General features: G+C 35.3%; 2 long non-coding RNA genes across 2 annotated transcripts in view; both read right to left on the bottom strand.

Moving 5' to 3' along the window:
- LOC147584715 (uncharacterized) overlaps positions 1-25,175 on the bottom strand; it is a 60,749-nt gene that overhangs the window by 19,135 nt on the left and 16,439 nt on the right. The gene's annotated exons all lie outside the window — the stretch shown is intronic.
- On the bottom strand, positions 13,989-18,769 carry LOC147584716 (uncharacterized). The gene is made up of 2 exons (XR_015255870.1): positions 18,112-18,769; positions 13,989-14,219 (listed from the first exon to the last, which is right to left on the bottom strand). It is a non-coding gene; the product is annotated as an uncharacterized LOC147584716 (long non-coding RNA).

Below are 25,175 nucleotides of genomic sequence, written 5' to 3'. Positions count from 1 at the left end.
CTCTGTAGGTGGGAAAGCCAACCCTATACCTGGAATATGTTTCAGTATAAATTCTGGCTCTTCAAGAAAAGTGAGATTTGGCACCAAGTTGCTTATACTTGAGGAATAGTGTAGTATTTCGGGCTCAGAATAGGTCTGTCTGGCAGGTTAGGCATTGCAAAGAGGTGGTAGCTAGATTAGCCTTGATAAGTACAAGTCCATGTCTCTGAGTCAATTCATAGCCTCAATTTCTGCCAATCACTGCACTAGCAGTCGATGTTAAGCAGGGTTTGATTGCTTAAATAGATTCACGAAATCCAAGATGAAATACGTACAAATCTACAGTTTATCACCACAAACAGACATAATATATCAATGACAGCATTAAAGTAAGCAAATGCATTACAGCCAAAGTCTGTCTCACAGCCAGGGGTCCAGAGACATCAGGTGCAGGCTCCTATTGTAATCCATTTCTAAGGGCCATGGATGGATGCACTTTTTTTCTTGGATCAGGAACCACCAGTGTGTGCATGGAACACCTTGGAATTAGGGAGCTCAAAAAGGGATCTTGGCTGGAGATTTTTATTTTTTATTTTTTGCTGGCCATGTAACATATTTCTGCTACATAACCAGCTTTAACAGCAGAGTCCTCCAGGGTCTCACAGAGACCAGGTGTGAATCATCAATCTCATTGTTATCAATAAACAGTGCTGACGAGCTGGAACAAATGGGCTGGAAACTCTTTAGACCCATGGTTATAAAGCAACACTATTAATCAGAATATTTCATGCCTAGACTAAGGGTCATTGCCGTGCACAAACTTCAGCAAGACAGTTCAAGCTAATTCCAAGCTTGCTATAATTAACCTTCACAACATAACCATTATTCCATTTGTGTCCCTATCATGGCACTCCCAAAATGGCACATGAAGTTTGGCTAACATCAGATGTCCAAGTCATTTTATCTGCTTGGTTATCCCATACTATTTTCATGGTGGATGCTTTATGATGGGCATCAGCGTGTGACACAAATATCTGCACACTTGGTGTCCACTTCCATGTGCCATCCATCCATGTGCTGGTTCTGCTACCACATAAAGTAGATGGCCAGCTTCACTGTCAGCAGTTCTACCCTTTGGGAAATATTTTCTTTCCACTTTCATTTGTAGCCACTCTGAACATGACTGTAATGCTGATGGCACCCATTTTCAGCTTGCACCCACATAGTGAGCCAACTCAATTATAAATGAAGCCTGAGGATTATTCTTTCTCCTTCAATTGAACATACAGGAACACGCATATAAACAAAAATGTGAGCTGTGAAAAGTTTGTGTAACTTAGTGCTGACATGAAAGTCTAGGCAAGCTTCTCAGTGTCCTCTTAGACTCCTTAAGCTCAATCTAGGGTAAACATTCCCAAATTATGACCACCTATGGGACTCTGTAAAATTATAATGTGGTGGGTTCAGCAAAACACAGCTCATAATGGGAAGTTCCAGATGCATTGTTACTTGTTGCTCCATGGTTAGGTGTTCTGTCTCTATTAGGGTTCAGTGACATGCCAGGAGCTATTTCTCAAAAGGTGTATAAATCTCTGCTTCAGATGTTGTGTTTTTTAAGGAGTGGGTAGTTTCAGAGTTTCATTTGGCTTTCCCAATGTGATAGCTCTCACTTCACCAAGGAATCAACATAGAAGTTACTCCAATTGGCCACTGTAGTAGTAGTTGGTGAGTAGAGAAATGGACAATAGGTGGGGCTATGGGCTCATTGAGCCCACCACGAGCTAGCCTAGCCAGGGCCCCAGCCCCATTTACTATCTGTTCTCCCTAAGTCCCCATGCTAACAAGGTATCTATAACACAATTCGTGTCTCTGAGCAGCAGTGTCAACCAGAACTCATCCCCAATAGTCCTCAAAATACCTATTTTGTGCCTAGTGTAGAATCTACTGAGTAAATGACTATAGCTACTTTTGGTGAGACTGGGAAAATCATTATAGTGTATAATTGCTATGTTGATAGGGTTTTTCCTTTTAGGGAGCTAACACCTTCTTATGCCAATGAGTTCTGGATTCAAAATTGGCTCAGATGTGAGTACTGACTAAACGACAGAATCTTGTCTTCAATTCTTGCCTTCCTACCTTTTACAGTTGGGTAGGTTAAGTAGCACTCCTTTTGCTGCCTATCAGTTTTTGTCTATAGGGACATTATGCTCTATTTAATGTCTTTATAACTTCTTGCCATTCAGTATGTTTCAGCATCACTCAGTGTCCCTTTAGCACTGGTCGTGAAATTTGAGCACTGGCAAGTGGGCACTGAACATGAAGTTGACTGATTTAATCACATAATTTTTCCTTTCTCATATAAAAATACATGGCTGAATCACAATGAACCGCTTCTGAACTGGATGGAGATGATTAAGCATCACCCATAGACAGTGGGATGAGAGGAATACTGTAACAAAATGAGACTTGAGTTGAGCTTGCATAAGAGATGGAGATTTTGTTCTTCTGTGTGAAGAAGTATATAGGTTTGGTGACCAGAGTGAGAGACTCACCCACGGTTTGCTCCATTTTCTATATTGTACAGTTACTGCCTAAAGTGCCTTGCAAGACAGACACGCCATTTCTGAGACTTCCTTGCATCTCACAATGGAAACTTTTTTGCCTGTGTTATGTGAATAACATCGGCAAATATTATTACTTCAGAGCCTGGATACAAGGAATGATTGTGCTTTCTCTATCTCCGATCTCCCCCAGCTGTATGTAAACAGAGACAACACCTCAGGACAGGGATTCTCAAAAGTGTGCAGCAGCATCAGAAGTATCTGGAAACATAGGTGAATCAAGTTCCCAGGCTTACTTCTGACTTTGTAAATAAGAAATACAGGGATAAAAAGGGTCTGAGCAGTCAAAGCAATCTTTGTTTTAGTATGTCCTCTAGGCAATTCTGGGGTGCGGTACAATTTTATAACACGTTGGATAGATGCAAAGGTTGGAAGGAGACTAGATCCCTAAATTACCATGTAGAACAAAGCCCTTGTTATACGAAAGTACTGCTATGAACTGTGAGTTACAAAAGTTGCCCTTTTATATATGTTAGAAGTTTTCAGTCTGTTTGTTGCTGTGGTTTAACATTATTATAACTAATACAGGTACAAAGTAAAAGAATTGGTGATAATGAATTTCAAGTGCACTGTGAAGAATACAACTCAAGAATAAAAGAGGTGGGATGATAATGGAAGTGAGCAGAGATGCAACAAAAGAAGTGCTTTAGTTAGGAGAAATTTTAAAATTTGTATAACCTCACAGGAAAAGAATATCTGTATTTTTAGTTTGACAATTATCTGGTGAAATAAAGGTGGTTTTGAAAGCACTCACCTTTCATGACATGGATAAAACTCTGTCATGGATCTACAGTAAGTCTGTTAATGTTTTTTTTAACTTAGCAGTATGTCTTCAAGATCATTTATGACCATATATGAACAACTAATTTGTTGCTTCCGATAAATAATATTTTATGGTATGCACTTCACTTGTCTCTCTTCCCAGTAAAAGAATACAGATGGGCTACAAGATCCAAACATTGAAATACAGCAGAAATGAGAGGAAATATAATAATATGTGAGAAAGGTGATAGTTATAGGAAGGGAGAAGTACAAGTTTTAATCCTTTAACTCTACAGATTTTGTGGGGGTGCCTGGGTGGCTCACTTGGTTAATCAACCGACTCCTGATTTCAGCTCAGGTCATGGTCTCTAGGTTTGTGATTTCGAGCCCCACATTGGGCTCTGCGCTGACAGCATGGAGCCTGCTTGGGATTGTCTGTCTCCCTCTCTCTACCCCTCTCCCTGCTTGTGCTCTCTCTCTCTCTCAAAATAAATAAGTATTAAATTTTTTTAATATAAATAAATAAAACTATAGATTTTGTTTTGTTGCATTTGATCTACATAATTGATTGAGCTATAAAATTTTATAAACCTATTGTATAGTAGATAACATATAAACCATAGCATCATCATTTCACTTTGTAACTGGAGACCACATTATTATTTTGTGGATGAACACATTTCTTATTTTGTGGATGAACACATATTTCTAAGGTTTGGACCAATTCTAATTGAAAGCCAGAAATGTTTATTCTAAATACCAGTTGACCAGTTCATGGTATTCTCTTACTTGCCTGTAAAATAATTTTTTCTTTTTCTTTCTTTCCTATCAGCTAATACTTAAAATTTGGAAGGTTGCATGTGCAAGTTAGGTAGCATTTATTTTATTTCATGGAAAATATTTTAAAAGATTTATACCACTATATATACATATTATATGACAAAAAGGTAGGATTTCCCCTAAAATGTTAGGTAAAATGGGGAATTCTGAGATAAAGTTCATGCTTGTTGAAAGTGCCTTTAGGCTATAGGCCAAGAGTGAAGCAAACTTTTCTCCAGATTTAGAGATACTATTTAAGATGCTTGATAAAATTTAAGATGCTCTGCCCTAGGGCATTCTGTCCTGCTATCCCCAGACTCTTTCTTGATAAAATTTAAGATGCTCTGCCCTAGGGCATTCTGTCCTGCTATCCCCAGACTCTTTCTTCAAAGAAAACAGCTAACTGTAGTCTAATCCTTCTGGCAACAGATGGTGAAGTGGTTTTAAGTATACCATTCATTTTTATTAAAAATGCGAATTCTAAATATTGTGAATAAGAAAACAAAGCAAAATATATTTTACATGGTGTTTTTGATGAATTATTAATATCAACTATTGTCTTTCAAAATTCTGCTATTGTGTTTAAAAGCACATCACAGGGAATTTATATTTCTGAGGAAACTCTTTATCCAGGGCTCACACTAATAGAAAACTGTATCTACCTCTCTTCTTCAGTTGTTTAGCAACTGACATTTATATTCATTCAGAGATTTTTTTGTGTATTAGATATCAAGTGGAACAGTTTTCAAACATATTGTGGGCTTTAATGTATTTTATCCCCCATTTGAAAATTTTCATGGTATTTTTTACCAAATTAGAAGTAAAAAATTACTTTGTTATTTTGCTTGCTATTTCATTAAAATAATACATTAATTTGTGTGGTATTGGCATTAATGTTACACTAGGTAATTACCTCTAATTTCATGGGAAATCTCTCGTCTTTTTTTTTTTAATTGATAGATTTCAGTGTGTGTGTGTGTGTGTGTGTGTGTGTGTGTGTAATTTTAGGATATTAACATCATATAATTATTCCCAATTTATTTCTAAATTTTGAGTAATTTAGACTACACTATGCTTGAAGAAATGATTTTTTTCTATATTTTGTATTTTGATTTTTTTGGTAAATATGTCACTCACACAAAACAGTGACCATGCCTATTTGTCTATTTTAGATAATAATTATTCACTCCCAATTACAAATACCCACATTTAATCAAATAGAACAATACTTTGGATCATCTTATTTTCTTTCTGTCTCAACCATGTATTTGAATAAAAGGCTTTCCAACAGCATTAAATAGTTATCATTTTAGTTAACCATGTTAGGTAGTTTTTTTTCTGAACATACAATCTGTTATATAGCTAAAAATAAAATACATTTTCAAACATAGCTATTGCAGAGAAGCATATTTAAATTTAATCATATTCAGCATGTATCTTAATAAAGTGTCTTATCATCTCTAATGGCTTTGCAGTTGATTGCCTCTGATATTTTTGGTAGAAAGTCCTATTCATTTGCAAATAATTATCATTGTGTCACCAAATTTCTATTATTTCCTATTTTAATATCATATTTTATTGTTTTACTTTTCTAAGAGCAATATTAAAATATTGATGACAGGTATCTTACTGCCTCTTTATATTATGAATAATGTTAAAAACGAGTGTAAGGGATAAAAGATGGAGAAAGAAAGCAAAAGAGACAGAGAGAGAAGTGTTTGTGAAACAGACTTTTCAACACATATCAAAATATATGTTCTCTTTTTTTATTTAGCATAGTGAAATGTATGAACAACAGTCTTAGTGTTAACAAATCTATTATCCATGAATGAACCCACTTCTTAATAGAATGGCCATAACTCCTTTAGCATGCGATAGCCTCTATGAGGTAATATCATGCTTAGAACTTTTGCATCAATATGTATAAATGAAATTAATGTGTGTAATACCACTGTGTGCTATCTCCATTTTGTTACTGTCTCAGGTAACGCTAACTCAGTAAGTGCCATTGGCAAGTTTCCTTCTCCTTATTACTTTGGAAAAGTTAAAATGGCATAGGTACTACCTATCCCTGAAAGTATTTTTGGAAGCTTTCTTAATGTTTATAGTTATTAGTGTTCTTGGATACTTACAGTTTGTTCTTGAATTATTTCTCTATTTATATTTTCTCAAATAACTAAGATAATTAGAATGAAACCTTCAAATTTTTTGAAGTGAATTATTTTGAAGTAAATTATCTCTTGAAGTTATTAAATTAATCTTATAAATGTGGTTATGTGTCTTTCTCATTGTAATTTTTTGTCTATTTGTGGATATTTTCTTCATTAAATTTGTATGTATTTTATCATTACAAGCCAATAACTTTTAAAAAGACTTTTTTTAATGTTTATTTATTATTGAGAGAGAATGACAGAGCATTTTTGGGGAGGGGCAGAGAGAGAGGGAGACACAGAATCCAAAGAAGGCTCCAGGCTCCGAGCTGTCAGCACAGAGCCTGATGCGGGGCTCGAACTCAAGAACCGTGAGATCACGACCTGAGCCGAAGTTGGATGCTTAACTGACTGAGCCACCCAGGTGCCCCACAAACCAATAACTTTTAAATTATTTTGTCAAAATAACAGTTTTCTAGTTAATCATTTTTGTGTTTATATTTAATAATTCCCTATTCCTATGATATTTGGTTTCCATTAGAGTTATTTTTACTACTGAAATTTAAGTTTAATTCATTTTTATTATATTGGTGCTACAGACTAATTAAAACAATTGATTATTATATCTTTTATTATAAGCATATCTGAACTTATCCAAATGTTTATGATATGCTTTGCTTTCTATAATAAAACAATTCCAGTTTTATTGAGATATAATTGATATGTAACACTTATTGTTTGAAGGTGTATAACAATGATTTGATATATGTATCTATTACACAATGCTCACCACAATGAATTTAGTTTATCTATCACCTCATATAGTTATAATATTTTTGTGTGTAATGAGAACTTTCAGATCCACTCTCTTCACAGTTTTTCAGTATACAATACAGCATTGTCACCATGCTATACATTACATCCAAAGAATTTATTTGTTTTTTAAGTAGAGTTTATACCTTTTGATCATCTTCACCCATTTCCCTCACCTTCTGCTTCTGATAACCATCAATTGTTCTGTTTCTATGAGTTTGTTCTTCTTTGATTCTACATATGAGATCACATGGCATTTGTCTTTCTCTGTCTGACTTATTTCACTTAACATAATGCCCTCAAGGTCCATCCATGAATGTAGAATAATCAAAGATTTTGCTTACCTACCACAATTTACACAGGCAAATTTTATTTATTGCATTTTATTCATGGGTATAGTTCTTTATTAAATTTCCTATAATCAGCTATTATGAGAAGTAATAATAAATACATATTTAACTGTATTGTGAATTATGTATTTCTTCTTAAACAGTCAAATGTTTCTGAAATATTGTGGGAAATGTTATTTTGCAAAGATGTACACAATAACATTAGCCATCCCATAAGGCTCTAATTTTACTGCATGGTCTTGTCATTCTCCTATTAAGAAATGAAGTCTAATTCTCTTAATCCTCTTAAGTGTTGGTTGGCTTTTGTAACTTACTCCTAACCAAGAGAATAGAACTTAACATGTAAATTCTGAACCTAAGTCAGAAAAGTCCGTGCATTGTTCCATCACAACCCTTGGTATTTGGTTGCTGCCTCTTGGGATGTTCTATCTGGACTCTAGTACTATGCTTAGAGAAGTACAAACCAAATATAAAACCTGCATATAGAATGCCTTTTGAAAGAGCTATTTGATTCTAGCTTTGGAGTCATCACAACTCTGGTACCATGCAAAGGAGAGTAAAGATGCCTCCAGTCTAATGCATCTCCTAGCTTCTTTTTAATTTATTTTCTTATTTTCAAGTTTTTATTTAAATTCTGGTGAGTTAACATGTATGGTAAAATTGATTTCAAGTGTAAAATTCAGTGATTCGTTGGTTATATGTAACATCCAGTGCTCATTACAAGTACCCTCCTTAATACCCAGCATCCATTTAACCCTTCCCCCATCCACCTGCCTCTATCAACCCTCAATTTATTCGCTGTAGTTAAGAGTCTCTTATGGTTTGCTTCCCTCTCTCTTTTTTTTTTCCTTCCTCTATGTTCATCTGTTTTTTTCTCTTAATTTCCACATATGAGTGAAATCATATAGTATTTGTCTCTGACTTATTTCACTTAGCATAATACACTCTAGCTCTATTCATGTTACAAATGACAAGGTTCCATTCTTTTTGATAGCTGAGTAGTATTCTATTGTGTATATATATGCCACCTCTTCCTTATCCATTCATCAGTTGATGGACATTTGGGCTCTTTCCAAGTTTTGCTAGTGTTGATAATGCTGCTATATACATTGGGGTGCACGTACCCCTTCAAATATGTATTTTTGTATCCTTTGGGTAAATACCTAGTGGTGCAATCGCTGCCTGTAGGGTAGTTCTATTTTTCACTTTTTGATAACCTCCATACTGCTCTCTAGCATGGTTGCATCAGTTTGTACTCCCATCAACTGTATAAGAGACTTCCCCTTTCTCCATCACCTAGCTTCTTGAAGTACCTCCTGCCATTCAAGTCTTATCAGCTGAAGCTCCAGATATCATGGAGCAGAGAAGACATCACCAATATGCCTTATCAAAATTCTTCATGCATGGAATCTTGGAGCATAATGAAATTTGCATTTTGGTTTTTTGTGCCACTAAAATGCAGGTTATTGGTGACACAGCAGTATTTGTACTTAAGACAGTTCTTCTTGACAGTTATTTTTACCTGTAACTAGGCAACAAAATCCAGCCATGAAACTTTTTAACATATAAAGACATTTATGTTCTTCTTTGAGCTATTTTTGATTGGTAGTTGCATAGTGTTTCTTTGTTGGAAAGACCCACAAATAAACCTCCTGAACAGCTAGGAGTAAGATCATTGTGTTAACATCAAACAATGCATATTAGCTCCAGCAGCATAGCAGTATAGGAGATATTTTCAGGATACCTTTTACCAAAAACATATTTTCTGCTTTTTTTATGAGACTACCAGTGAAAGGTAACTACTATCAGTTTATGTTTCCTAGAATTTTAATATTATTGATAGTATTGAGTCCATCAAAACACTTATAAATAATGATAAGATCCTTGATAGAATTTGGAAGTAGACACTGTTTCGCTTTGTTACTTAAGTACCCCTTTTTGTGTTATCCTTGTAGTTTATATAAAATTGAACTTTATTACTCCAGATAGCAAATACCTTTCTTCTACGTCTTAGACTCAACCATTTAACATTGCTTTTACTTCAATCTGTATATTTTAAATCCTAATTAATTGAGAAATAATATCATTATTATTGCTCAGAAATAAAGAAAAAAGTGCTACATACTTACTACAAAAAGACTACTTGTTTTTATTAACTCAATTCTTCTTTATTGAGTATGAGTATAAAATAAAATTAATAAATCATATAAGGATAATCAAAAGAAATCAATTTTGGGTAAAGATGTTATTATCGTACAAAAACACACTACAGCTCCATTTCTTTAGGGAAAGAAAGGAAAGGAGGAGTGAAGGATGGAAGGAAGAAAGGGAGAAAGGGAGGAAGGGAGGAAAGAAATCAAAGAATGACAAAAATAAACTTATAGAAAGTGAACACTGGGTAAATGAGGGAATGAAGGAGTAGAATAGCATTCATAAATAATAAATGTATATACTGGAATTTGAGAAGTCATTTAGTCCTTCCAACACACACATGCATACATTTCACATAAGAACCAAATACCATGAAACAACACCACTATCTGAGAATAACAAAACTATTTATGATTAAAACTTTTGTCGTTAAGATGGCAATAGGATGTAAGTTGTAGGACTGGAAAGTTAAGCTGAGGCAATAACCACCAGAAAGGAAAAGAGAGAGAGAGAAGTAGAGACAAAGACAGAGAGACAGAGAGATAGGGTAGGGAGAGAAAAGGGGGAGGAGAAGGAAGAAGAAGAAAGAGGAGGAGAAGGAAGAGGAAGAGTAAAAGAAGGAGGAAGGAAAGAATGAAGGGAAAAAATAGAAAAGCGTTATAATGACTTTGGAAAATAGTCTGTTTCTTAAAAAGTTAACATATCTACTTTAGTTATTTTCTCAAGACTAAATAAATCATGTCTGTATGAAAACATATGCATGAATATTCAGAAAAGCTGTATCTGTAATTGTTAAAACTGGAAACAACCCAGATGGAAATTGACAGCTATATATATGAACAATTTGTGGAATCTTATTCAGTGGGATGATATTAGCAAAAAAGTCAAATGACTACTGATTGCAGGACTACATGAATGAAAGTCAATTATGTTGAGGAAAGTAGCCAGACAATAAAAGAATGTATACAATGTAACTGTAATTATATAATAATATAGAAAAGGGAAACTAGTTTATAATGACAGAAAGGAGAATTTTGTGGGTCATAGATAAATTCATTACTTTGTGGTGATATTCCATGGACACACACAGAAACATACATGTTGTACAACTTGTACAACCTGTGTGAATTTGGGTGAATTTGGGTGTCAATTGCACCTCAGTAAAATGTCAAAAATTAATGTCAGAGAAGTTAATGTTAATAATAGTTTTGAAAGAAAAAAAGAGTTGACTAAACAGTGGGAAAGGCAATTTTGAATTGATAACAGTAGATAACACTCTAGCATTGCAATTAGGCATAAGTGTCCGAACGAAAATAGCTCATAGAATGTCAAGCTGCTTATATTTAAAATGCCCATAGAAAAGCATATTCTCATGGAGATTTCAAAACTATAAGAATAAAATTGTAAGCTTTAAAGATTTGTAGAAGAATATATTTAACCACCACAAAATGCAAATCAGATTGTCTACACGTTTTCTATAACTAAATGGAGAAATGCCTCAACTTTCTAATACAGAATGATTTAGAATTTTTATTTTTTTATTTTATTATTTTTTAAGATTTTATTTTTAACTAAACTCCACACTTAATGTGGGGCTTGAACTCACAACCCCTAGATCAAGAGTCCCATGCTCTACCAACTGATCCAGCCGGGTGTCCCTGATTTGGAAATTTTAATTCAACACAACCAAAATAGGAATCAATTGTGAAGGCAAATAAGGCAAAATGTGAAGACAATCAAGAAAATTAAGGCATACGATGCATATATAAATCAAATACTGACCTATGACTGAAGTGCAATGAATAAACTCCCAGGATTTAGCTGTAACACAGTCTTAGAAAGCAGCTGTAGCAGAGAAAAGCAGGAGGGTGAAAGTCTCTGGAGATTATAGTGTAATATAGAGGAATGCCAATGTGTTTAGGATAAAGACATTTGTTCATTGTATATGCAAAAACAAAAGAAAGAATACTAGTAATATCAAATGAGAATATTTAAAAGGAGTATGGCCCATTTATGAAGCAAATTGGGACCTGATTTTGAATAAGGGAAAATTTAAAAATAATGTATTTAAAATTATGATTTTAGATGTTTTGTCTTCAACTCGGCAGGAATGAAGGCAATGAAGCCATGATGAAGATAATGTAATTCTAACTCCCAATTTGGTTTGTGTATTCAACATTGTTAGTATAGCCATAATGCTGTAAACATAATATTTTCAAAGATTTTCAGTTTTGAGGGTCAATTTATCTGGAAAGCATGGAGGATCTAATTATGTCTATAGAAATAAGTATTAAATTACTATACTTTGATAATTGAAAAAGTTATTTTATACTTGAATGTAACTGGAAACCATCTTGTCTGACACAGAGATTAGGTGGAAAAGGCAAAAGATGTTAGCAATGGCTTATCATACTGTCTAACATATATGTAACAAAAGGTGGGAATGTACCTATCATGGAAATATTTGTATACTTCTATAGGTTTAATGGCAAAATGATTACAATGTTAGATAATTTTATTATGTAGTTAAAAGTGCCAGGTATTATTCTAACTAATTTATATGCATTCTCTCACATAATCACATAACTGCCTCCAATATGGCCAGTTGTCTTGACATTATAGATTATAAAGCTAAGAAACATAAAAGTCATGTAACTTTCTCAAAATGAATATATGCTAATATAGGTATATATTTTTTGAGAGAGTTTTAGTCAGGATTTGAAACCAGGCAATATAAAAGTATGCTAATTTAAACTAACTAACTGACTTGAATTAGTTTCTACCTAAATAAAGTTAATAATATGAATATAGAAAGTGAGCCATAGGAGTGCCTGGGTGGTTCAGTTGGTTAAGTGTCCAACCCTTGATTTTCTCTCAGGTCATGATCTCACAGTTCGTGGGTTCAAGCCCCACATCGGGCTCTGTGCTGACAGTGCAGAACCTGCTTGAGATTCTCTCTGTCCCTCTCTCTCTCTACCTTTCCCTTGCTCTCTCTCTCTCTCTCTCTCTCTCTTCTCTCAAAAATGAATAAAAAATAAACATTAAAAAAAAAGTGAGCAATAGTAAAATGGCATGAGTGAGTTAAACTTTTAATTTCCAAAATGGAAAGACATTAGAGAGTAAAAAAACATTTATATGAAAAGTAGATATAAATTCATATAATGTATATTATGGAGTGATCACTTAAAGAAGTGAATACTCCAATCAGAAAAGAGTTTTCCTTTAGGAAGAGATCTAGGAGTCACAGGATCATTTCAGAGACTTGTTTTTTATTTTGGTACAGTACCATTTTATATTTTTTTACGTTTGTATATATTTTTCCATAATAGGTAAAAAAAAGTGTCTGAATTCTTATTATGCCCAAGCATATAACAAAGTTTCCTTGCAAATTTGGTCTTAATAACAGGTCTCTGTGCAGATACTTAACAGACAGATATGTGCACACTTGGAGTATCTACCTACAATACGAGCAAACTTTGTTTTTACATCCTCTAAAGTGCATATCATTCTATGAAAATTAGCATATATTCAAAGAAATATTCCAGTCGGGAAATTTTTGAGCTGCCAGAATATTACAGAAAAGGTAGATTTAGTACAATTGCCTTGCTCACTAGCCTGGTTTTGGCTCCTCCATTTTAACTTTTCATAGTTATGTGGTGCTTATGTATTCATTAGGCCGTCTGCAGAAATAGAGGCTGAGTTGAGTAGAAGCAAAACAGTAAATATTCTAAGCTCAGAAATAGAGAGAAAAAGAGAAAACAAGTAAGGAGAAGATAAAACTGTCTTTGGGTTGAAATTTTTTAAGTGGCTCCACAAATTTACCGGCAGTAAGTCTTTTAAGATATGGAAATTTATTAACATTAGTGCTTTTACCACAAATTACTTTGAGCTGCTTATACATATACACAAAACAGTTAATGGTTTGCAGAGTTCCTACCATAAATACAAGTCCTTTTTACACCAGATTTAGGTTTGACACTGTTATGAGAATTTGCTAAGTGACAGACATATGCCTGTACTTTCATCCCTCTCCTTGATCAGGGCTATGGAGATACTTCATTGCATTTACTCTAAATTCAAAACACCTTTAAAAAGATGTTAAAAATGACTTTTCCTTTTGCATTTTTGCAAAGATAAGATTTTAAAAAGACATTTATCCTTGCAAGGAACGTCCAGTTTCAAAGATGCATACTTTATGTTCCCGACATAATATTGTCATAGAAAGTCCTCTACCTTTCCATCTATTAAGAACAAAGAAAGGCATATATAAGAGTTTTCTAGTTAGATCTAGCTTATTAGCTGGATTAATCTACGTAAATAAAACACAAATATAAGACAGATGCTTTGATTTCAAGATGTAGATCTTTTATGGGCACAGATACAGATTCTAATGGGCAGGTCTCCAGATTTTATAGTATATAGAAATGTTCTCTAAACCATTAGTCCTCTTCAAATTTCTCCCATCTGTGACAAAGGAAAATAAAATCTCTCCAACATTCTCTTATGCATTAGGTCTCTCAGGTTTAACTCTTTTCTTCTTGTCAGTCACTTTTTGCTGACATACAGTTTTATACCTGCAAAATTTGAAAGGAGAGTCATTAAAAAAACATTTCAAGGATGTTTTGAATTAAGAGTAAATACATGTAGTATTATCATATCATTGATGAAGAATGAGATAAAAGTATAATTGTATCTCTGTCACGTAAATTCTCACAGTAATGTTAAAACTATCATTTTTGTTTACATCCTCATTATCAAGTACTTACCACACTGACATCTTTAGCTTCAAGTGGAGAAAGCAAGTCTTGCCTACCTTGGTCACCATATGCCTTCCCTAAACAGCCAGGGACCATGGGAACAGGCCCCTAAGGAAAAACATTATATACCTGGGGCACTTCCTCTTGGCTGTTTTTGCTGAACCTCTTCTCTTACCAAGCAAAACCAGGTTGTGGCCAATATATAAGCAAGACTTACAAAAAACAGCCACAGCCATATCTTGTTCATGGAAGAAACAGAGGCTCCACAAACCTCAAAGACCTTAGCTTTAAAAAACAATGAGCTCCTTGAGTTCACCTGCCAATATCGACCAATCAGAACAAGTCACTTTTCTGTCCCTTATTAGCATTGTGCTAGGGTGGAAACTGAGTGGGGACTTCCTCTATATAAGCAGGACCTCCTCTTTGTTTGGGGAGGCCTACTTTCTGTTGGTGTTGTGTCTCCCTTCAGCTAGTGCTATTGCCCCAATAAAGCCTCGACTGTGCTTTGACGTTCAGGTCTGGCATTGGTTCTGTCGTGGTTGGGCCCAAAAATCTGACTCCCAAAAACCTGACCTCAGTAACATACCTAAAACTCAGAGATGCTTTTGCATCTGTACTCTGAAAAAGAGGACATTACGTGTGGCATAGCAATGCTCAGACTTGCCTCTAGCAGTAACACAAACTCCAACTTCCCTGAAATGAAGCAACTCAAGTCTAATAGTTATCACATCCATATCCAGGTCTACAATTTCTAAGTGTGGTGTAGACTTTATCATTTTGGATGTAGCATTTTGTGGTCTGGTGACCTATAATCTAACAAATTCACAGCCAGTATCCATTGGTGCTGTATGAGCAGCATAAAAGCCTACATATATATATATATTATATATATATATATATATGTAGGCTTTTAAATTAGTGTTTTGTTTTCTTTAGGTAAATACCCAGTAGTGGAATTATTGGATAAATACCATATGAATTTACTTATATGTGGAATCTAAAAAACAAAACAAATGAATAAACAGCAAGACAAAAGCATAATCAGACCTGTCAACACAGAGAACAAATGGTTGCCAGAGGGGTGGGGGATGGGGAGATGGTCAAGATAAGTAAAGGCAAGCAGGATACAGGCTTCCAGTTAAGGAATGAATTAGTCTTGGGGATAAAAAGCACAACATAAGGAATATAGTCAATGTATTGCAATAGCATTGTACGGTGACAGATGGTAGCTACACTTGTGGTGAGCATAGCATCATGTTTAAACTTGTCAAATCAGTATGTTGTACACCCAAAATTAATGTAGCATTGTGTGTCAACTACACTACAATAAAAAGAAGAAGGAGGAGAAGAAGAAGAAGAAGAAGAAGAAGAAGAAGAAGAAGAAGAAGAAGAAGAAGAAAACAAAACAAAAGAATCAGGGATTCCAGGCAGTCCCTGATCCACAGGAGTTATAAAATATTGTTGAGCAAGACTTTTGAAAAATGCCTATGTTGGCAGTGTTGTAAATTACTTGTAGAAACACTAGTTTTACTCTCTGGGTTGACTCCTGTCTCAGTCTCATTGTGTTCTGTAGACTCTGGCTCTGCTCACTGGGGATAGTCTCCCTGCTCAATGTCTACTGTGACTGTATGGCTTTCACGGCCAGCTTCCATCTGGTACAGGTTTGAAGCCCAGAGTTTGCCTTAGGAATCAAACAGCCACTGTGCTTTTCAGGCCAGGTTTGTGGTATCTTTGGCAATATAAATCACTAGAAACTGATTTGGCTTTGGATATGTTTTCTTTCAGTCAGTTAGATGGGCAAGGGAACACATGGAAAACCTTGTCTAGACAAAGCACTGAATCTGACTTTGTCTATTATCAATGCATTTTTGCTGAGCCCTTTCCTCTCTCTTAGATTTATGGTAGCAAACTTGAGGGCATCGAAATTACAGGCTGTGGTGGAAAGGTAGCATCTGATATCTGATAGTTGGCTGTTTGATTTGGCAGGCTTCTACTGAGTCTCTTGGGAAAATTTTTTCAGTCTTACTTCCTGCTAAGGCTGCGTCTTCACAACCACCTGTTATAATGAGCCTCAGTTCTTGCAATAATTTGGTAAAAGTCAAAAGCAGAATCCAACACACAGTTACATTTTGAGATTTACGGGATGGTTCTAGTAATGCTCAGGTTCTTGGCAACATGAGCCGCCACTGAGAATAACACAGGTTACAGTTTTGTGAAATATTTTGCCACAGATTAACAAATAACTAGAGTTCTTTGCCTTCTGCCACTGACAACTAGTCAGTTCCATACATTTTAACTCCCTTTTGATATCATCTACTGTATGAGTTCTAAATTCAGAACAATAAATGCAACTAATTTTAATTGTTGTAAATTAGAATATATTTAGTTATAAAATCTTGTGTATTTACAATGTTGTTGAAAAGGATAGAGGATCAGGCTCTGTTTAGGGACACCACAGTGAATGGTATAAAACATAATTACCCATCAAGGAAGATGCCACCTTTCAGGCCAACGTAAGAACTATTGCTTAAAGAAAATTATCGAGGGGTGCCTGGGTGGCTCAGTCAGTTAAGCGTCCAACTTCAGCTGGAGTCATGATCTGGTGGTTGATGGGTTCGAGCCCCACATGGGGCTCTGTGTTGACAGCTCAGAGCCTGCAGCCTGCTTTAGATTCTGTGTCTCCCCCTCTCTCTGCTCCTCCCCACTCACTCACTCTCTGTTGCTCTCTCACTCTCAAAAATAAATAAACATTGTTAAAAAGTAAAAAAAAAAAAAAAAAAAAAAATTATCTGACCCCTTAATCTTGTTTTCTCATATGCATTGTTTTATTTTTGTTATCTCCTGTTTTACTAGCTGTAACCTATACTTCAGTATCCTCAACCTTATTCAATATTGCCCACAGTTTTAAATTTTCAGCATTCACACAGCCATCACTGGACCAGGCTGGGTCCATGAATGACTAAAAGAAGGAACCTAGGGTCAGTGACAGAAACATAGCCTCTGCTGAGTCTGTCATATCAGACAGAAGTGAGATGGCCTTCTATCTTAATAACCTACACTTCACGTTTTCTAGCACATTCACATAAAGAGTTGACTCCTATAGTTTTTTCCTAAAGCAGAAATTAGTTGAGGACCGGGCTACTGTCATTCCAGGTACTAAATATTGGGGAGAAGAAGAATAGATGGAAAACAAATTAATTGCCTTGGACCTTTCCTATAACAGTGGGGGCAGCAGGATCAGACATAGGACACATTATCCTACCCATCATATTTCTATTATTAATTGTATCGGTATGTTTACTGGATCTGTTAAAACTTATTAAACCGTACAACTGTGCTCCTGAAGAAAAACTCTTTTTGCAGTGAAAGAAATAAAGAGTTGATGCCATGTGATATACCTGTCTTATCATAACGCTGTATCAGCCAGAAAATACAGCCTTCTATTTTATTGAAATGCTAGAAGACTACAGTTCAGAAGAGTAACTGTTCCTTAGGATATTGTATACTTTTTGACCTAATAAACTAGATTACTGTTCTTCCCATTTTCAAATTTCATAGATTTGAGAACAAATATTAGAAGTGGGGCTGACACTAATATACACTAATATTTACTAGGTAATTTTTACCATTTTCCCCTGTGATTATGGAATCTGATATCATGCTATGAGAACCCCAAAGAGAAGTACTTTCATTATGAATCACAATATACTTTCATTATGAATGAAGTGCTCTCATTATGAATCAACATGCTTCCACTATTGTTGGAAGGTCAGCCTGCCTCCTGTGTATTTGAAGATCCTCGTGACTGAGTCCTACGCAAGATATGCAGTTACCTGACTCTCTGAGATGACTAATTCTGGTGGTGAGAGAGGAGTTAAGATTTCTGTCATGCACTGAGCTTGTGGACACAGAAGAATGGACGATAGGGATTCCTGAGGTTCTACTCGTATCACAACATCAAGTGATAAAAGGCAATTCTTGGTATTTGGGGTAGCTTTCCAAGTTTCATAATGTTAGTGTGATGCTTTGTTGCATCATACCTGTAGGATCATAATGAGAGGAATTTTTCTTCTCATCAGCCACTAATAGTTAAGGTAAAAGCGTCAGAAGAAGCATCAGTCAAGTACATTGTTTTTCCTAAAGCACTGAAGCTAGGGAGACAGAGACAGAGACAGAGATTGAGAGAGAGATTGAAGGCGAGATGACAGAGAAGCTGGAACTCCCTGTTCATGTCTGCCCTCAGCAAGGGCAGCACCCAGTAGTGGTAACAGTAGTTTCCTGACCAAATTATCTCTGCAGTGTAAGCTGTGAAATGTCTTTATTTATTTTTTTAATTTCTGAACCTACTCATCTATACCGATATTAGTTATATGATCCACTTGTAGCAGCACTCCAGTCAATCCCCTATTTGTTTAAGAAAGCCAGTGTTAGCCTCTATAGCTTGCAAAAAATAACTCGAAATTGATACTGTTTTTTTGTGTCCAGAGTTGCTTCTGAAAATTTTGATGCCAACTGGACTCTTTTTTCCTTTGTGGATAACTATTTTCCTCTTCCTGTAAACATTTCTATACTTGTTGCTGTTTTCGATTTTTATTTTAATTGATTTATTTTCTTCTGCTTTGGAACATTTTCAGTTACAATTTTATTTTATTTTTATAGCATCTCAGGTATCTCACTTTTCTCCCTGTGAAATGCCTGTAAAGAAGGATAAGAGAAATTTTGAATCATCAAGCATTTTACATTTTCATTAACACTTTCCGTTTTGGCTCATATCACCTGCATTTTGGAAGAATATTCAGTTTCTGTCCTCAGATTCAAATTTCTATTGTTATCTATGTTCATAGTATTACTCAGTTCATTAGTTGAATTTTTCTCCCAAATTTAGAAAAATATATTAAAATTTCACAAATCTGTTTATTCCTACCACATAATGTCTTTTTTTCTTATTTTATGGATATTAGAGACACTATAATTTTTTAAGTGTTTAATTTCTCTGTTGAGACTATCAAATTTTCTATTTAGTTTTTGTACTAAATTCATTTGGTTTTTCAAAATGCCTAATTTCCTGTTCTCTCATTCTCTCTCTCTTTCTCTCTCTCTCTTCTCTCCTTCTCTTTTTGCATTTGAAAATTTGTGTTTTCTTATTCTGAAATGTAAGATTTTATTGCAGTAGTATATTTAATAGTATATTTATATGCTAGTTATGGTATACGTAGTAAAGTATTTAGGATCCCAATTTACAAATTAATTTTGGGTCCTAGACTCCAAATCAAATGCTATTCGACAGTGAGATTTTCTCTTTGGTCAGTCGTTAGTTGGAACCTGAAGAATTTAAAGTAAAAATATGGTAATACAACTTATTTGTAATGTGCTACATGTATATACCTGGGTATAAATTCTGTGTTTGAAAACTAAGAGTGTATTTGGTTTAATTAACTTATTTTAATAGGATTGGTAAATTGTTTTTACAAAGAGTAATCTAGCTCCTAATTCCACAGATTTCTACAACAGTTCTTTTCAAATTTTGATGTATCTACAGACTGTCTCTGAATATTCTTAAAATGCAGTTGCTGATTCAATAGTTCTATAAAGGGATCATTATTTCTAAAAAATCCCCAGGTGATACCAATGCTGGGACCGTAGATCACACTTTGAATCCAAAGTATGTACCTGGAAATTATGACACCTACAGTTACTTGGACCTTTAAGAACGTCAGCTTATATACGTGCATTAACTTGGTGGGGGGAATCCTTTGACACTATATATGTCAAACCATCACATTCTACACTTTAAATATCTTACAGTTTTGTCAATTATACCTCAATAAACTTGAAAACAAAACAATAAAATATACTGCTTTAAACAGAAAAAATAACAACATCACCATATATATTTCTGAAGCAGTTTGAACTGACATTTAGTATCTCTAGTAAGTGAAGTTGTTGTTACACCTGCATGTTTGGGAATCCCATTGTAGAGTTGTAATACCCCCCTCACTAGAAGATGTCAACTCAAGTCCTCTGGGACCTACAGGATCCACACCTGGTCACCATCTCCTGCTCAACACTTTGCCTGGAATATTGGAAGTATCTCCCTTTATTGTCTCTTGATCTGATGGACCTTGAATCCTTCTTTAATTGTGTCAAGGGTAGCTGGAAAGGATTTTTAATTCTTGGTATTGTTTTACTTCTATTGTTAGCTTGTTTAAATGCTATGAAAAATAAATCTTCACTTGATTTCATCTTTGGAGAAACATGGTCCACCTAAGACTAGGAGAAGTAGTCTTCCTCTGCTGACTATGGAGGGTGAATGGATGCATGGCAGTTGGTCTGTATCTCCACTTTTCTGGATCTCAAAGCCTTTAGATTCCAAGTTCCTATTAGATGTTATCGTTCAACTAGTGTCATTGTCATGAATCTTGTCCCAGATAGGCTATTTCTTCTCTCATAGTTCCAATTTCTGTGACCTATACTTAGGAATTTATCCTGAGGCTTACACTGGAGTTGATGCTTTCCATTTACAATTTTGTCTTCCTCTGGTCTCCTGGGGTTATCTGGAGATACTTCAGGATCTATTCTGCAGCACCTGGATCCTGGCAAGAGAACTATCCAGACAGCAGCTTTATACTTTTCTAACTTGTTGGAAATTATCATTGTTACTTCTTCTCAGCATAGGAAGTCCAGTGGGCAGCTGGTTGTATTGCATTAATAAAATTTCCTTTTATCTTGCTCCAGACTTTGTTATTGCTATTTTTTATTAGTTGAATGTAAGCTTTAGGATTCCTGGCATTGATCTTATTCTGTATTTGTTTTCTCCAAAGCTTATTTTGAATAGTGACTCTTTGTTCTATTTTCTCTCCCAGCCTATTTTTTTTCTTTTTTAAGCCATTCATCTATTTATTCACTGCTTTTAATTTCTTACCTATGAAATATTACAAACATGCAAGACTAGAGAGAAGTTTTTGAACTTCTAAAGACTCATCACCCAAACTGATCAACTCATATCAGTAATTTGGTGCTTTAGCTACTTTTTTTTTTTTTTTGGTGTTTGTTAGCTTTTTTGCTGCTGAAATATTTTAGAGCAAATCTCCTGCATGTCATTGCCCTTCTATATTAGTTGACATCTCTTAAAAAATGGCCATTACATAGCACCAGTGATATCACCATAACAAAATTAAAAATAACTCCTTAGCATCATTTGATATCTACTTTATGTAAATTTCCCAATGGTTACAAAATACAAAATGGTTACAAATTTCATATTTTGATTTGTTTGTGTGAAGATTTCAAGTGTTTATCTGACCCCTTGAGGTGTTAACTTGCAATTCTATTCACCCTATCCACCTGAGTAAGAATTAAAAGTTACTTCTAATTGTTGAATTAGATTTTGGTTCAAATGTTGTTGCTAGGAACACTTTAGAAGTTGTGGCATGTACTGATATTTTGTCATATCCCAGATAATAATAGATTATTTCACTTTTAGTGATGTTGTTTGATTATTGGAATTATAAAGTTTTTATAAGCATTTTATAAAATAGTTGCACATTAAGAAGACTTGTTTGAATTAGTTTTTCATTAGGGATTCCAAAATTATGATTTTCTAATTCTTTCCACAATTATTAGGTGGACTTCTGTAGAAAGGAATTTCTCTCATCAGAGAGGGCTATGTAACAACATAGTTGTTATAGTAATAGTTATTTCCAGTCCAGTAATAGTTATTTCAGAAAATACAAGATTAACTTTTAATTATTTCCCTTTGCTTGGCATTTTAAATGATGTTGGTGACCTAATTGCTGACCCTGGTAAAACTGGATTTTTACATATTCAATCAGTTTGAATCAATGTTAGTCATTTTTTTAGTGCCCCAATTACCTCTTCTTTGGCCAAGTGAACACTTCAATCTGTCTTTGAAAGCTTATTTGCTTTTGTGGCATAAGACATTACAGTTTCATTTCATACATCTCGACAAGACCCAGGGTTTGTCATTTCATTTAGAAGCCTTGTGTCCTTTAAGTGGAGAATATATGTAGACACTGGGTCTAGGCATTAGTCACGCTTGTTTCTGCCGAACTATTACTGGTATTTGGTCTTTACGTGGGCAAAAGTAAACATTTATTTTTTAAAAGAAAATGAGTCTCTAATGATATTTAAAGTTTTAAATGTAAGGGATTTAGTTAAATTATGGTTTTATACTTTAGTTTTTTCTTCTGTTACACTCATTTCTTGGTTCTGAAGAGCATTAATAAAATTATTAATTTGCTTTATCTGTATATACATTTAAATATATGAAGGATATATATTTTTAAATACAAATACAACTTTTAACAATAAAACTATGGACTGAGGTTCACACTTTTTTTGCCTTATCTGCTTGGTAATTGTATTTCCTATTATGTAACTAAATTCTGTTATTATTTGCAGTAATTTCCTCATGTACTTTTTGCATTTCCCCAAAGTTCAATTTATTCATTGCCACCAAGCTTTATAACTTTTCCATTCTGATTATTATCTCTCCAATTGCCTTGTCTACTTGCACTGGCTAAAACTCCCAGTACCATTTCAAATAGTAGTTGCAAAAGCATTTATATAGTGCAGCAGCTGCTGTAGATTTCATGGGTATCAGTAGCAGCCAAATCCTTGTATTGCCTCTTCTCTTTTTTGTAAATTATCCAGCCTACTTTCCTCTCCTTTATCCTTTAAACTTAAAAACGGGTTTATATACAACTCTAATGTTCACACTGTCTCTTCAAATTGTGTGTTTTGCCTTTTAGTATGCCTTGTAATTCTGTTGTTGTTGTTGAAAGTGGGACAGAATCTACTGGGCTAAACACTTAGATAAAAAGGTTTTAGTGTGCGGTTTTACATTTATCTCGCTCAGAGTTATGCTGTGTTTATTGTTTGCTGCAACTGTGGTATAAGAGGGTAAAATTTGCTCTTGTGGTTTCTGTCTCTCTTGTTATCTTTGGGTGTCCCTAGAGAACTCTTGTTTTGTTTTGCTTTCTTTTTTTTTCTTTTTAATTTTGGGTTGATATTTATTTTTTATAAATAATTTAGATTTAGAGAAGAGCTGGAAATATAATTGAGTTCTTGTATACTCTCTACCTAGCTACCACTAATGTTAACATTTTACATAACCATGTACATTTATCAAAACTAAGAAATCAACATTGGTATAATATGATTAAATAAGCTAAAGACTATATTAGGATTGCATCAGTTTCTGCACGGTAAGATTTAAAAAAATTTTTTTCCAGTTTTATTGAAATATAATTGACATATAACATTGTGTAATGTTAAGGTATATAATGTGATGATTTTATACACATATATGATGCAAAATGCTTAGCGCAATATAGTTCATCAACACATCCTTCACCTAACATAATTACAATTTTGTTGTTGTTATGGTGAGAAAATTAAAGCTCTATTCTCATCCTTTCACGTATACAATACAGCATTGTCAGCAGTACTCACTATGCTGCACTTTAGAACCATGGAACTTATTTATCTTATGATTGAATGTTTATACCCTTTGACCAACATTTCCTCATTTCCTTCACCCATCAGCCCCTAGGAGCTATCATTTTACTCTTCGTTTCTGTGAGTTTGATGTTTGTAGATCCACATATAATTGAGATCAGGCAGTATTTGTGTTTCCCTGTTTAACTTATTTCACTTAGCATAATGCCTTCGAGATGTATCCGTGTTGTCACAAATGGCAATTTATTCCCCATTTTAATGGCATTATATCCCACTGTATATATTCACCACATTGACAACTGCTCAATCCTTTGTGACTTCTTTGGGAGACCCACAGTGGCTTCAAGGGCTGTTGGGGTGTTCAGTGGCATCTTTAGGATGAGGTGCTAGGGATAAGGACAGGCAGTGGTGGTGGCAGGAGCTGGTGGTGTGCATATATTCAGCTGTGAAGGGCCAGCTGCAGGTGCCTTTGTAGTGTTAGAGACTGTTTGCAGACACACACAAAGTGGTGAAGGCCAGGGCCGGCGGTGGAGCTAGGATCAGTTATGGGTGTGCTGGCAGCTGCGCGGTCCCTTGCTGTGTTTGTGCACTTTTGTGGCTGCAGGGTCTCCCCATGAACACACACATGGCAGTGGAGGCCAGTGAAAGGGGTCAGGCCAGTGATGTACAGATGCATAGTTGGAGGGGCTAACTGGGAGGAAGCCTAATGATGCAGGCCAGTGAGAGGAGATAGGGCTGTCTCTGAGCCCACAGGCAGCTGTGGAAACCGTGGATGTCTGTGCACTCCTGTGGCAACATAGTCTTCCCATAGGAACATTGTATGTGTATGTAAGTGATGGGGGTCTGACTGTGCTGGATGCACAGCTGGGAGACGAGCTGGAGGGGAGCTTAGTGGTGCAAGCAGTCACAAGGGCCAAGGCCAGATCCAGGCCACAATCAGATTGGAGGCCCTAGCAGTCAGTGTGTACTCTTGTGGCTGCAGGGTCTCCCCTTGGGTTTGTGTTCAGCAGTAGAGGCTGGTGTTGGGAGCTGGGCTGGACTGTGCAAGATGCACAGCTAAAGGGCTAGCTATAGGTTGCCCAGTGGTGCAGGCCAGTAAATGGACATAGGACTGAATCTGAGCCCATACACAGCTGTAGGGGCTTAGACTGCAGGTTCACACTTCAGTGGCTGCAGTATCTCACATGGGCATGCCCATGGTAGTAGAAGCTAGTGATAGGAGCCATGCCAGTAATATTCAAGTACACAGCTAGAAGAGTTCACCTCAAGCGCGCACATGGCAGTCGGGTCAGG

The sequence above is a fragment of the Puma concolor genome, chromosome A1 (assembly GCF_028749965.1).
Source record: "Puma concolor isolate L17-30 chromosome A1, mPumCon1.1.hap2, whole genome shotgun sequence".
NCBI classification, from domain to species: Eukaryota; Metazoa; Chordata; class Mammalia; order Carnivora; family Felidae; genus Puma; species Puma concolor.
Note: the sequence above shows the minus strand (reverse complement) of the source record. Positions and strands in the feature narration are given on the sequence as shown.